The sequence below is a fragment of the Acomys minous genome, assembly GCF_964271855.1.
Source record: "Acomys minous genome assembly, chromosome: 1".
In the NCBI taxonomy this organism is placed as follows: domain Eukaryota; kingdom Metazoa; phylum Chordata; class Mammalia; order Rodentia; family Muridae; genus Acomys; species Acomys minous.
Genome location: NC_140483.1, coordinates 7,256,020 through 7,271,209, shown reverse-complemented (window position 1 = coordinate 7,271,209; position 15,190 = coordinate 7,256,020).

Sequence of the window (15,190 nt, the reverse complement as noted above, 5' to 3'; positions counted from 1 at the left end):
TCCAAGCACAAGGGAACATTAAAAAAAAAAAAAAGATTGTCATACTTTTAATGTTGTGTTTCCCTGTATGTGCTCATGTGAGTGTCGGTACCCTGAGAGGCCAGAAGAGGGCACCAGATTCCCTGGGGTTGGTGTTAATACTTAGTAGTGTTTTGTCCCGTTTTGGTGCTGGAAACCGAACCCCCAACCTCTACAAATGCATCGAGCCATCTCTCCAGGCCCAAGAGAACATCTTTTGTTTGATTATTCAATCCATATCTAGTAATATACCAGTATGAAATGGATTTGTCAGCTCAGCAGTTTGTGTCCTGAGTATTTCATAATCATTTTATTTTAATCTGTTCATTTGGCCCTTTAACTTGCTTTGAAACGTGTTTACATGTTTTGTGGCCAAAACCAACAATGATTTTTTTTCTCTACTGAAAAACAAGAAAAAAATTAAAATTAATTTCTCATTTTAGCTTTAGGCTGAACTTTTTTGTCCTAACCCTGAGTTTGTGTGGAGGGTAGAAACAAGATGGAATTGAGGATGGAAAGGCTTCATTCTTAGAACTCTATAGAAACTTCTAGTTCACCTTGCTCATTTAACAACTTCATTCATGACTTATTTGTGAAAGGAAAGCAAGAGCCATTTAAATTAGATTGATTTTTCTACAGCGACTTCCAAGTCTACTGGCTACAGATGTAGCAGCTAAGTTGGATCATGTGCTTGTTTCCAGCCCAAGTCTAGCTTCCTGATTCTTCTGGTGTGAAAAGCCAAAACAAGTAGCCAGAGATCAATTGTGGATTGCATCTTATTATGGAACAAAGTGGAAAAGAAAAGAATTCAAAATATAATCCTCCTTTTCCAGGAGTATTTGTCTTTTTCTCCAGGAAGCTCAAGTTTTGAAATAATGTGCCCATCAGGGGCTCAATGTTGCGTGTCCACACCAGTTGGTCCAAGGGCTTGTTATGACGGTAATGACCTACTGCAATGTGAGCTTGGATCACAACAATGCAATTGCTACCAGCTCACCCGCTGAGAGAAATATTTTATTATTGTCGGGTATCCTCCATAGAGATTTGTTTTTCCTGTTACTGTTTAAATTAAATTCAGCGCAGAACTGCATGACGATGCCTCTGGAGTATATTTCAGATAAACAACTAGTCTCAAAATTTAGAAATTCTAGCTAGTTCAAATTTGTTTATTAGCAGAAAAATTACATAGGTGACACTATCACTGGGGGGTGTTATGATAGCACCTACACAAGAGATTTGCCTACTGAGTCAGTGGCCAACGACTAAGAACTCCCTGTTTCATTATAAATGCCAGTCAGAAAAACAAGCTAGCATCAACTGTATGGCCTTTAAAAAATACTAACAGCGCTTTGTCCCAAGTGCCACAGAAGTTCTTAAGTGACGAAATTTCTTCTCAGTATAAAGTGTTTTTAAATTTAACATCAAATGTGTATGGGGCTGGGAAACCCTAAACAGGAGCAGAGTAGGCAGAGCAGAGGTAGGTGAAAGGTCTTGGGTTATAATCTGTCTTTCACAGCATCACTTTTGAGAACTGTGAAGCATGTCTTAGCGTGAAGGAATTTACTAGGGAATATCTCCAGAGGCATGACCTGCATGTTAGACTGTGGATTCTGAACAGGGAGGTGCTGGGTAATGCTAATTCTATAGCATGCAGCCACATTAGAATTGGAGTTTATTATATTCCTCCCAAAATATTGAAACTGGAAAGTCAAATAGGAAGAAAGAAAGTAGATGGCTTTATGCAATGTTTCTAAACCTAAGGGTGAGTGTGTGTTTCACATGTGTGACTCTGAGGGAATAGCAGCTAACTCTGGGAAAGGTCACTGCAGGGCTAACAGGGGGATATTCTGGGCTAAAAGGATGCTATTCACACCCAAATTAAATTTGCAGGATCAGTAAAATTTCACAGTTTTTCTGGGAAGTAAAGTACTGCCTGCTGTCTTTAAAAAAAAAGAAAAAGAAAAAGAAAACAGAAAACAAACAATCAAAACCAAAACAACAACAACAACAACAACAACAACAACAACAAAAACAATGCAGTAACATAAAATCTTAAGAGCAATTTTGGAAACAAGGTCTTGAGTTGAACTAATTCTCCTGAATTGAGATTTTTTTTTTATACTTTCAAACAAATATTTTGATGATGCATGTAAACAAGATGTCCTGAAAAGGATAGTTTTGGAATAACCTCTGAGATTGTGTTTCAAATCTCTGAGGCCGTTATTTGGTCAAAGCTCTCTTCCATTAAGCAAAGTGACTAAGCCAGTGATGTCACAGCGAGTGCATTCACACTTGTAAATCAGGAAATATATAATTATGTATTTTAACTTCTATATACAAATTATGTCTATTCACAGAAATAAGTACAGAGTCAATGATAATTTCTGAGATTTGCAATAAGTAAACAGATATTGGAACAAAATGACTTTACACATGATGTCCTTGGTGCATAATGTGTCTTATATAATAAGATCTGAGGTATGGATATAAACTTTGGAAAGTTATCAACTTTATGCCATACTACATACACACAAGAAACTGAGGCTTCAAATGTAAGGTCTGATCCCAGGTCTGTCACTAAGTAGCTACATAATATGAATGCTAATGAAATTTACTCCATTTAAAGAAATGAGAATACATATATTTTCAAAGAATTGCTGTCTTCACAAAATTTAGTGTTAGAAAGAAATTTCTTCTACCTGACATAAAGCTCAATATATTGAAATTTTATCTCAATCTTTTCTTTAAAGAAATCCTAACAGGATAAGATTCTAAAGTAATTGAACAGATAATAGGATGACACCCATTACTACAGGAAGCAGTGTGGGTAACTGGTACCCAGTGGATAGCAGGCAAATGTGAGGGAGTCTCTGTGGGTGGACTACAATGAAGAGCTTCAGAGGCAGGGTGGCCTTGGCTTGTCAGCACAGTTGTGCTCAGGAACCAAATGTCGATCTGGGTGATGACACTATGCTAAGTTCTTTGGGTGTATTAAAAAGTTCACATGCACCCAGTAACTTCATGAGGTATTCATATAAAGTAAGCGAGACTGGGGAGGTAAGTGTGTTGGTGACTCCCTGTCTCATTGACAGAGTTCCTGGCAGGATCAAATTAAGGAGGAAAGATCTATTTGGTCCCACAGTGTCTGAGCTTTCCTTCCCTGGGACTTGGCTCCATGTATTTGGGCAGGATGCCATGGCAGCAGAAGTGCATGGAAGACAACAGTGGCTCAGTTTGTGGGCGACCAAAAAGCAGAAGGAACAAGACACAAGAGGCCAGGGTTAGCATCGCCCTAAAGACCTGTTGGCAGTGACCCACTTTCCATATCCCTTCCCAAACCTCTAGATTTCAAAACCATCCCAAAATAGTGCTACCATCTGGAGAACTAAGCATTCAAATCCAGCGCTTATGGATGCGTTGCATATTCAAGCTGTGGCATTATGTAATGTGCCCTAAGAGGATGCAGCCAATGTGTGACTCAGCTAAGTCTGAATTCAGTCTCTTGATCTTCATTGCTTTAACCACTAGCCGTGCATTGAACAGATTTTAACATTTGAATGATGGGTATACCTATGTCTTCTTATTTTGGAGGTGTGGAACATAGCACTGACTCAGTTCTGTTGCTTTTGTCCAAGAATCCGAGGCCACTGCTGTTTCAGTTTTACCTTTTGGTTATTTGTCTCAAATGTACATGATGATACAATGTGTAACTAAGACTTTTAATATATAGCAATGGCCATTTCTTTGATGGCAGTTTGCATTCTGTTTCCTACTCTTACTAGATCTATATGACTTACCCACGTGTTAGCAGGAACTATGCCATCACAGGCCAACAAGAGCGTATGCCACACGTTCCCTATTCTCCTGATAGTGAACAGTAAGATGGTGTTCCACCTCCCAATCAATAAGCAATATGATCCTACACATTTCTGGATGCATTAAAGTATTTCCTGAAATTCAGTACAGGTTGCCAGACCAACAGCCATTTATATATTTATTCTCACTACAGAAATTGTCGTGGGATACAAGGGAAATTATCCTGGGATTACCATAGCATATTGTGTCGCCTTTATTCCTCTGTAGTGTGTACTTGTGCACCCCCTAATCTGCTCAAGCATTTATTTATGAGTTACCTATTTTAGTTCTATTTTCTCTGTTTTGTTCCCTATTACTTTATTGCTCATTTACAGTTCTTCATATATTCCAGCTATTGATCTTTGTGAGTTTTACTTGTCACAAATGTCTTCTCCTGTTTGTCATTCACCTAGCAACTATGACCTTTGTCTCTGTTGATTATAAATGACACACTTTGACAAAATCAAGTCCCTTGCTTTCACTTTCATGGTTCCAGAGTTTAAGACATTTCCTCCAATTTCTGGTATGATTATTTTTATACTTTGGATTTCACATCCATGTCTCTTTTCATCCTCTTTTCATGTGTAAAACATTCTGATTAGTTTCCCGATGTCTTCATTCCCAGAAGTGGGTGAGGTGCCATATGTGGCAAACAGGACACTGTATATAAAGAAGCCTCTGACTCTTTAGTCTGCTCTTTGAAGGACGCATGGTGCTGCACAATGCCTTATTTTAATACTGAGAACTTTGTAGTTTCAGTATCTGCTGGCATATCCTCCACTCATGCACACACATTGTCTTATTGTTTAAATATACACTTATCCAGGAATCTTACTCTTCATCTATGAATTACAAAAATCTTTGTTTCATTATTAAAATTCTGTAAATGACATTTACAGATTTCTGATGCACAAGTTATTGTAGAGAAAACGTTTCTGCAAGCCGCTTTGATGGGTGCATTTTAGTCTTCCGTGACTCCTTGCACTACTTCCCTACAGATATGTTTGTGAATGGTCACTAGACTGTCCAGAGCCTTATCTCAAGTCATTCCTAAGTCTCTGTAAACATGCAGCTGTGGCATTAGTTTACTCGTTATTGTGTCATTCTTTTATCTAGTTTTAGGCACCTATTTTATCTGCATCGTGGCTTAAGCTCTTTCCTGGTTCATCCTTAGTTCACCTGTTAAGAATCCTGGGTTTTGATGTGTATGGTCAATAATCTCTTTAAGTGAGTTGGAAACCCACCAGTCTGCCCAACTCTGGTTCACCCTCTTTTCCACAGAAGCTCACCTCTGTTGTATCATAGGCGTTCTAGGGAAACTGAGCCCTAATAATAGCATTTTTACTTTACACCAGCTTTTCTAAGCCCTGTGTTTATTAGACACTCTTTTCCTTCTGAGCTTCTCCAGAACACGTTCCCAAAAGGCCTACAATGGTTGCTGTGAGCAGCCACATTTCAGCCTGGAAGATGTTTCTCCCACTCTCTACTGAAGTGCCCCTGTACCCTCATATGCAAGTTGACCCCACACAGTAGGGTTTGCTGCAGCTTCAACTTCATTTCCAGGTGTTGACATTTCTATCTGCCAGTTTTGGCTTCGTAATAACTACACAATTCCATCAAAGTATAAAATAATCACTATCTGGGTGGGGATAGCTGGAGTGACAGGCTGGACTCAGCTCCTGCCCCTGGTGCAGGTCGGATCCTGGAAACAGGGAGAGACGGCACTAGGAAACATTTTCATCACAGTTCCTGAGGAGTCACCAACACATCCCAAATCAGACCGGAAGCCAATGCTCATCTCATTCTTTATTCCTCCCTTTCCATTGTCCAAAAAGTCCCAGAACTGAGTCCCACATTAAAGAAGAGGGCAGAATGTTCTGTGATTTTTGTGAGCTGAGTTGCAAAATTACTTTACCTCACATACACACAGAAGAAACAAGATGGAGAAAGTAAACATACCATAAGGGCTTACAGATTTCTATTTCATTCAAATAAATGTGGTAAAATTTCTAGTTCTTTAGCATTACCTCATGGAATCTGACATGCAATGTTCTTACTAGAATTTACTGTTAAGTATCCCATGACCATCTTCAATATATTTCTCAATAATCAGTGTGTTTAGTAGCATACTATGTACAACATATTTTTACATGTATTTGTCTGCTATTGCATTTTCAAATATTGTCACTGATTTCTGTTTAGGTTTTTTGAGAGTGCTGAAATTATAGTATTTAATATAAGCTTTTTGTGGATGTTTATAGTTGACTTGTAGGTAAGTTCTGCTTATACTCAAAACAAACAGGACATGTACATTGTTAGTACATGATTAATGTTATTTACATATTTTGTAGTTTTCATTTTTGATATTTCTGAGAGAAATGTGTGAGAATCCTTAAATTCTTGAATATAACTGATATCTGTCAGCAGATACATTATGTGTTTGGAGTACATGCTATTAATTACATATATCCATTAACCTTATAATGTCTATCAGTCATTTAACTGTAAATTGTCTTCCCTTTAGAATATCCTTTAAGCATTGAAGAATACATAAAATAGAATTTTCTTAATGAATATTTATGATTTTAAGACCCATGGAAACATCTAGCCAGCTGAATATCTGACAATGGTCCGATTCACAAACATTATACCTGTGGCTCCAGCAGGAACAAAGGTAAAATATGACTCATTTTTCCTTATGGGTACACAGCAAGGAAGGCATCTGCTTTTCATTCTTAAATGGGAAAAGTACACAGTGTGTAGTATTTCCTAGCTGCCTTCCTTTGGACAACATTACTTTGGATACATTGATCCACGTACCAATTAGCAGTAGTTTGTTCATCTGCAGATGAACATTTGGGTTCTACTGTCATGGTTAGTAGATATAATATTTCTGCAGACTTAATAATTTTCAACTGGCCTGGAGGTGCACATGTCTGGTAACAAATTCTGAAAGTAGCACAGTGGTATTTTACGTTATGCATGGGTCTAATTTTAATACACAAATCTGTAACTCTTTTCCCAGTTTTTTATACCAAGGCGCTCCCCCATTAACACTGTTAATGGCCACCACACTTCTTAATGTTACCGTGCGTTTTTCATTTTTAATTGTTTTTAAAATGTATTTCATTTCCATGAACACCAATGATAAGAATACATCCTCTCCCACAAGACATTACTGGCCACTGGGTGGGTATCTTCTCTAAATGAACTTTCTGTCCAGATTAACAAAGTCTCATGTTGTCCTGCGGTCTGCGTTGACTGAGGTATGGACACTTTTTATATATACTGACTATGATCTAGTCACAAGCAGGTGAGATCTCTAAATCAGTAGGCTGAAGTTTCATTCTCTTAATGGAATTCTTTGATGATGGAGTTTTGAACTTTAGCATGACCCTAGTTATTACCCCCTTTCCCCATAGATAGCACTTAAGGTGCCACTAAAAATATATCACTTCTCTGAGGTTGGGAAAATGCCTCCGTATCTGACTCTCTATGAATTTATTGCTTAGTTTACCTCCTTTGTTTCCTCAGCTCACCTGGATCGGGTTCTGAAGATTGTGTGCATGGCGTTCAGTGGAGATTAAGCCGTGTATGCTTTTGTCTTTCTCCACTCACATCCAATGGTCTAGCTATCCTCTATGGAAAAGGGCTTTTCTCCACAGCATTACAGTGCATCTTTGCTTGCATGGATTCTTTTACGGGGTCCCTGACCTGCTCTTTTGATCCATTTGTCAATCTCTATATTAAGAATGAACATGCATTCGTATTTACTTGCCAAAGCATTCATGGTAAGGGTAACACTGAAATTCCTCTTTGCGTGTGTCTTTACCAAAGTGTTTTGGTTTCAGCATTTCTATGTAAAATACAGATCACCACCCTGCTTGTTTGCACGCATTATTTTACTCAGGAATGGCATTGATTTTTATAGCTGATTCTCTTGACTGCTTGTGTTCTTCTTTGCTTTCTGTTACTTTCAAACACTCTGACTAAAAGCCACTTGGAGAGGAAAGAGTTTATTTTAACTTACGCTTCCAGTTCACAGTCCCCTCATTGGGAGAAGCCGAGGCATCTGAGTCCTGTGGTCACCGTCCAGTATCCAAGACCCTCAAGACTTTTACATCTCCATCTTCATATAGGCTTCTCTTCTTTGTGTGGCATCTTCCTTGGCATAAGTGCTTTAAATATATTTGTGGTGGTCACACATAGGCACAGGGGTCATCTGACACAATCCCCCTCATCACAAGAAGCTTCTCTTAATCACATCTGCAATGACCCAACTTCCAAAATAAGGTGACATATAGGACCCAGTGTGTGCCATGTGCTGTTTGGTTTCTTACAATAATAGTTTCCTTAAGTTAGCATGTAAAGTAATAGGTCTAATGGTGGTATCATATATATATATACACATATATGTATGAATACACACATATATAAGGATATATATATCTGTATATATATAAAATTTTATTCTGGCCCCGCCTCCTCCCCCAGTTCTTTGTACCCCACCTTCTTCCAGTTGATGCACTTAGATTCCTTTGCCATTAGCCTTAAATTTCTTAGTAACATTCATTTTTTTCTTTCCTTCCTTAGGAACAGCTTGATTTGGGTCTCATAGTTTCTTACACGAGTCTACTGTTTTCCACATGAGTCTCCACCCTCAACATCTCTATATGCCTTACTTATACTTTGCTAATCACAGGCCCCAATCTCAAGAAGTGAGGACATTTTGGGTTTTCACATCCTTACATGTAACTGTCTGTAACTGTATCTCTCACACATGGAGAGTCTATGGAGTGCTGGCCATCCCGGTACCTGGTGTGGAGGAACAGATACACTCCCTACATGTGGGTGGTTCATAGTGCCCAGCCTACCTCTAGGGCTAGGCTCTGAGCCTGAGCACATGGCTGGGACAAGAATACATCCATTGTTACGAGAAGGAAGAGCTGGCAGCTGGAGAGTGTGAAAAGAGAGCCCTGCCCCACCCTCTGTAGGAAGAAGAAGGCGTCTTGGTATGAAAAGTTGTTGAACCGAGACTAAACGTCTGTTGCTTTCCCCGGAGAAAGTGGAGAGAGTGGAAGAGAGGGCAGGAAATTGGTACAGGGGAACGTAAACAAAGCCATTCAACAACTGTGGGCAGAATGATAACAATTAGAGGTCATTTGTGATCTCCCAAAGGCGCCATGTTTAAAGCGTGGGGACCACTTGGGTGTCGCGGTTGTTTGCCTCTCTGATTGGTTCTTTCAGTTCCCAGCAACATCAATACGCTCCTTTATGTGACTGCCCAGACTGACACTGCCATAGTCTTGTAAGGTATTTGCCTAGAAAACAGAGATAGAAAGTAATAAAATACAAAGCATCCTCGTGTTGACTAAACCTTAGTTATGTCCTTGTACCCAGCCACAGTAATATCTGTCTGTCCATCTGTCTGTCTGTCTGTCTGTCTATGCATCTGTCTATGTTTTTAAGGCTAAGTACTACTTCCTCACACAGAATCTATGTGGCTTTGCTGTCCCTAGGACATTCCCTGGCCCAGGTTAGAGATCAGTACCTCACTATTTGCACTGCTTTCTCTAAGTGGAGAGTTTGTCTTCAACTTTTTAGTGCACACACTCCCTTTGGATTAAGGCCCACATTAATTTATATCAGTTTTTAAGGTAGAAATATTTTACTTAAAAGTATTTCTGCCAACATCTAGCCTTCTATATACCCCCTGCAAACCTACCCAGTAGAAAAGGTCCAAGCTCAAATTACTAAATTCATATTAGCCTTAAGAAAATGGCATAGAAATTTCAAAGAAACATGGTAGAATGAAATAATTTTTCACAGAAAATCTATACTTCTTTGCCCTTTATCAAAAAAAGGCAAAGTAAAGGTTGAGCTACAGGAAAAGCAATGTCATGACTTGGGAGATAAAATTAACAGGGAAAAGAGCCATGTGGGGCCTGTCACTGTCTGCATTTTAGGAACTAGAAAGAGACAACATGGACAGTTCCTAAGACATCAAGAGCTGGTGATAGGGTCTGTGAGACAACACTGGCTTAGCATGTGTAAAACCCAGGGTTTGTCCCCCAAGTTGAGGAACAGAAAGCAAGAAGGACAGGATAGACTGTTATCTTTGTCCATCTAAGTCTAAAGTTTCTGTTTTATCCATCATTCCCAACTTACTTCTGAGAACGAAGGAAAGAGCTAATAAAGCAAGATGAGTGAAGGGACTGTAGAGAGGAACAAGGGGGAGACCATTCATCTCACTCCTGTTAGGCTCCCACTAGGCCACTGCAGGTCCATTCCATGGCTCCCACTAGGCCACTGCAGGGCCACTCCATGACTCCCATTAGGCCACTGCAGGTCCACTCCATGACTCCCACTAGGCCACTGCAGGTCCACTCCATGGCTCCCACTAGGCCACTGCAGGGCCACTCCATGGCTCCCACTAGGCCACTGCAGGGCCACTCCCATTAGGCCACTACAGTTCTATTCCATGGCTTTCTGGGTGAGATGTCATTGTTAATTCACTTGGTTTTGAAACTAATAATTGGTCCTTGCGTATAGCATCACTGGATTTTTAAAATGATTTTTTCATTAAAAAATACTAAATTAGTATGAGATTTAAATATTCTGTAAAGCATATAGTGTGCCTGAATATGTGTTCCAAAAGCTGCCAATGGCCAGATAAACAGGAAGACAGTATGACACATCATGTGTTAACTAGCCAGGGGTTGAATGAAAGGTGGAGACAGAACACAAATTCTGCCCCCTCTTTCTTAGCTTCCCAGAAGGAAGAGTCATCTCTTTGTCCTCTTTGTCCAGATCTTTAAAAAAATTTTTTAACTTATTTTTTATGCATTGGTGTTTTGCCTGTATGTATGTCTGTGTGAGGGTATCACATATTGGAGTTATGGACAGTTGCGAGCTGCCATGTGGGTGCTGAGATTCTTAACCACTGAGCCATCTCTCCAGGCCCCCTTTGTCTAGCTCTTAATTTTACATCCTTCTACCAAGTTGGTCCAGATATCAAACTTAAGTGGCCAATCTTGTCAGCAAATATCTTAACCTGCTGAGCCAGTTCACAAGCCCCAGTCTTAGTTTCCTTTCTCTTCCAAGCTATCACAAAGTTCTGATTCATGGCCATTTATAAAGGGCAGTTTCAGCATAGAGTTCTTCCTTTGTGTGATACTTCTGGTAGGTCAGTACTGAGTGTAATATTCCCACATTTTAGTTCATTTCATGCTCAGAACTCATGATGTAGGCTCTAGAATTATCCCCACTCAGAAAAGACAACTTCTGCCCTGTGTAGATGAAAAAACCCTTCCATCTCACACACACACACACACACACACACACACACACACACACGTATATGGACTGTAGTACAACAACATGGCTACTATGATCACATCCAAAGACCTTCTAGGTCTGTGCAGTGCAATTAGAGAAAGATTTCACAGAATGGGGTGCACCCAACTCTCAGGAGAACTGGCAGGAAAAAGGCGACTTAGGAGAGCACAGGGAGAAGCAGGGAGGTTGAGCTGTAGTCATTAAGTTGACAATCAGTTGAGAGTCAGTAAGCGAGCAGTGCAGAGAGAGAGGAGAGGACACAGCTTTACTGGGACAGCTGTACAGAGACAGGGTGAAGAGAGACCATGCTCAACACAGGTGGAGTGGAGAGTGAGATCTGACTCTCACATGAACTCTGGTGCCCCTTTTCTGCCCATGTCCCCTGGATGGGGAGGCCTGGCGGCACTCAGAGGAGGGATAGCAAGTTACCAAGAAGAGACTCGATATCCTAAGAGCATATATAGGGGGTGGAAGTCTCCCTCAATCACAGACATAGGGAAGGGGAGAAAGGGGGAAGTGGGAGGGAGGGAAGAATGGGAGGAAACAGGGGAAGGGCTAACAATCGAGATGTAAAAAAAGAAAAAAATTTTAAAAAAGAGGAAAGGAGCCAGAGAAAGAGAAGGAGCCGTAAGATTAAAACAGATTGCTCAAGTTAGCTTGAGGCCAATCAGAGCTATTCAGCCAGAAGCTGAGAGAAGCCAATTTGAATCAGTCAGCTTGGAGAGGCATGTGAGCCAGAGCAGCTGAGTTGAAACAGCCAGTGAGAGTTCAGAAAGAGATAGAAAGGGTGAGCTTATTCAGCTGTAAATCTCAGAGGTTAAAGCATTCTAGGCCTAGACTAGATCGTATGGAGGCTAGAAGCTTCAGGACTAGGCCTAAGGTAGCAGATGGAGGCAGTAAGCCTCAGAGAGGACAGTTACATCAGGTGAAGACAAGATGTTTTTACATACATACATACATACATACATACATACATACATACATATATACATACATATTCACACACACATTCAAACACAACACTCACACACATTCACAAACACACAGATCTCTCTTTTGTACACACACACACACACACACACACACACACACACACCACTCTCTCACAGACATAATTCTGCCACTTAGGAATTTAGAGGCCAAGCCGGCATGGGCCTGACTCTGTCCTTCTGCTAAGCACTTTTTCTTGACCTCAATACGTTCCTCCCAACTTAGACCAACAAAGAGCCAGTTCAAACAGATGAAACTCTTCCTTTGGTTTTGGGATCATGAATTGGCTGAAAAAACATTGAGAACATTTTCTTGTCTTGGATACCACCAACTACGAAGCAAATATTCAGTGCTTACCGGGTTTTTACCATTGATGGCATTTCCTCACAACGGAGTGCACAAGCTTTATGTGTTTCACCGGAAAGAAAAGAAAATACAGCTGTTTTGCAGGTAATAAGAGTTTATGTTCTATTTTCTTTAACGATATTGCTCTTACTAGGATGCTCTCCTGGAATTTTGTAGACAATAATATGCAGAAAAAATGCCTTTTTTGAGTACTTCACAAGCCTGGCTCCTAGTTCACAATCTATGGTGGAAGGCACTTATAATCTGGTTCCGAGGTTGGGAATGGATACATGTGGCAGTCATGTGGGAAGGAGGGGGATACACGTGGCAGTCACGTGGGAGCTGGGGGGAGTACACAGGGGCAGTCATGTGGGAAGGAGGGGGATACACGTGGCAGTCACGTGGGAGCTGGGGGGAGTACACAGGGGCAGTCATGTGGGAAGGAGGGGGATACACGTGGCAGTCACATGGGAGCTGGGGGGAGTACACAGTGGCAGTCATGTGGGAAGGAGGGGGATACACGTGGCAGTCACGTGGGAGCTGGGGGGAGTACACAGGGGCAGTCATGTGGAAGTGGGGGCAGGGGGAGGAGGGAGGGAATACACATGGCATCACATGGGGGAGCAATACAGTGGAGTCACGTGGGAGCCAGGGGGATACACGTGGCAGTCATCTAGAGACCAGGTCCCAACAAGTCTCTGATGGCTACTCCTGTCGTAGGGGCTTCCAGTACCGTGTGGAGGATAAAGGTGCCACACCAAGGTAAGAAGACAATGAGGATGGTCTTGTGAGTAAGAAACAGAAAGTAAACTATTGCAGAGGAGAAAATAAATCGCATCCAAGGTTGACGATGTGGAACTTTTCCCTGAGTAAATAGCTCCGCAGGCTCAGAGCAATCTGGAACATAAGAAAGAACTCTGGCAGTTCATTGCTCCGTCCCGTATGCCTATCTCTTTAAGGCTCTGCTCCCAGCATCTTATTCTTTGAACCTTTCTTGGCCTGCTTGTGGGGCTTTGGGACTTTTCTTCCTATTGATTACTTAATCACAGATTGATTGGCATAGATGCCACAGATCATTCACTTTTTTAAGTGTGAAAAAAGTACTTATATGTGTTTCTTTTTCCATTTTGTAAGTGCAGGTACACATGGGTGGATTGCAAGTACAAGTGTGTGTGTGTGTGTGTGTGTGTGTATGTGTATGTGTGCATGTGTACGTGTGTGTGCGTGTGTGAGTGCATGTACACGTGTATATGTGTGTGTGCGTATGCATGTGTGTGTGCCTGCATGCATGCATACATGTGAAGTCCTAAAGCTCATGCAGGAAATCTTCGTACATTCTTCACTGAGGCAGAGTTTTCCAGACATACCCAGAGCACACTTGAGGTGGCTAGTCATTTCCCCACCTCACATTGATGTAGATTCGGGGGATCTGAACTCTGGCCTTTGTGCTTACATAGCAAGGGCTCTAACCATTAGGCAACCTCCTTAGACTAAAAGTACTCATTGTAAAGTATCTGCTCTATGCTAGGCATCTTGCTAGGTTAGTTACTAGTTGCCTAGTTACAGTCTCTAAAAAACCCCTTCCGATTGGCAGTCAGGGAGAATGGAGACCTAAAAAGGCCACAGGATCTGTTCGAGTCTTCCGGGGCTGAGCGGGAGGTGATGGCAGTCCAGCCCATGTTCTCCCTGCTGCCTCCCGTCATATAAAGTGATGGCCATGGGAGGCACCAGTGAAATTGTGGGTTTGCCACATGCCAGGAATGCCCATGAGCAAAGGAGAGGGAGGCCTATCAGACACCTCTCCCTTCAGGTGAATTAATTCAAGCAATTCTCCTTGTTAATCCTTCCTCTCTCCCACAAGCAGCAGCTATTGCGGTGGTAGCAACACATCACGAGGCATGGCGTCAAACAGCCACAGCAGCAGGCACAGTGGTAGCAACACACCACGAGGAAGGAACGCAGCCTACCTCCATGGGTACCTCCCATTCCAAGAGACTCAGCTCCTGCCTCCGACTTCGGTGGGCATGAGGCACGCGCACACACAGTGCACGTATATACGTGTAGGCAAAACGCTCATACACAGAAAATAAATAAATCCAAAACAGACAAAGTGGCAATCCATGTCCGCAGGAGTGAACACCAGTCACGTCATGTGCCCTTCACACAGTGTCTACCAGGTGGTCTCTAGTTCACAGAGGAACACCAGTGAATAGAATGGGATGGTGCCGGCACCTGCAGCTACTAAGCAGGCATCGGGGTTTTTGTGTGTGTGTGATACAGAGGACTCTCACTTGTGACCATGGGTGATGATATGATGGCAGTTTACACCCGCTTTACAAGAGTGTTGTGGCCCAGAAGGGAAGAGCAATTTCCTTCGGGTCACCACTGGGCAGACTGCTTGTAACTCCACAAATAATATCCCAATTCCATCCCACCACATCCACACCTCCATCTCCCCTGCACGAAATGCCCCACTGTTGTTTTTTTTTTTAGCTTATTTTTTCTTTTGGTTTAGGCGATACATTTCTGTATTTGCTTTTACTTAGAGTTTAGGAGAAACCGAAGGAGGGAACTAGCCCAGTTTAGTGTTCGCTGGGCAGCTGGCTACTCAAAGTTCACTCACAGAAAAAAAGGAACAGTTACC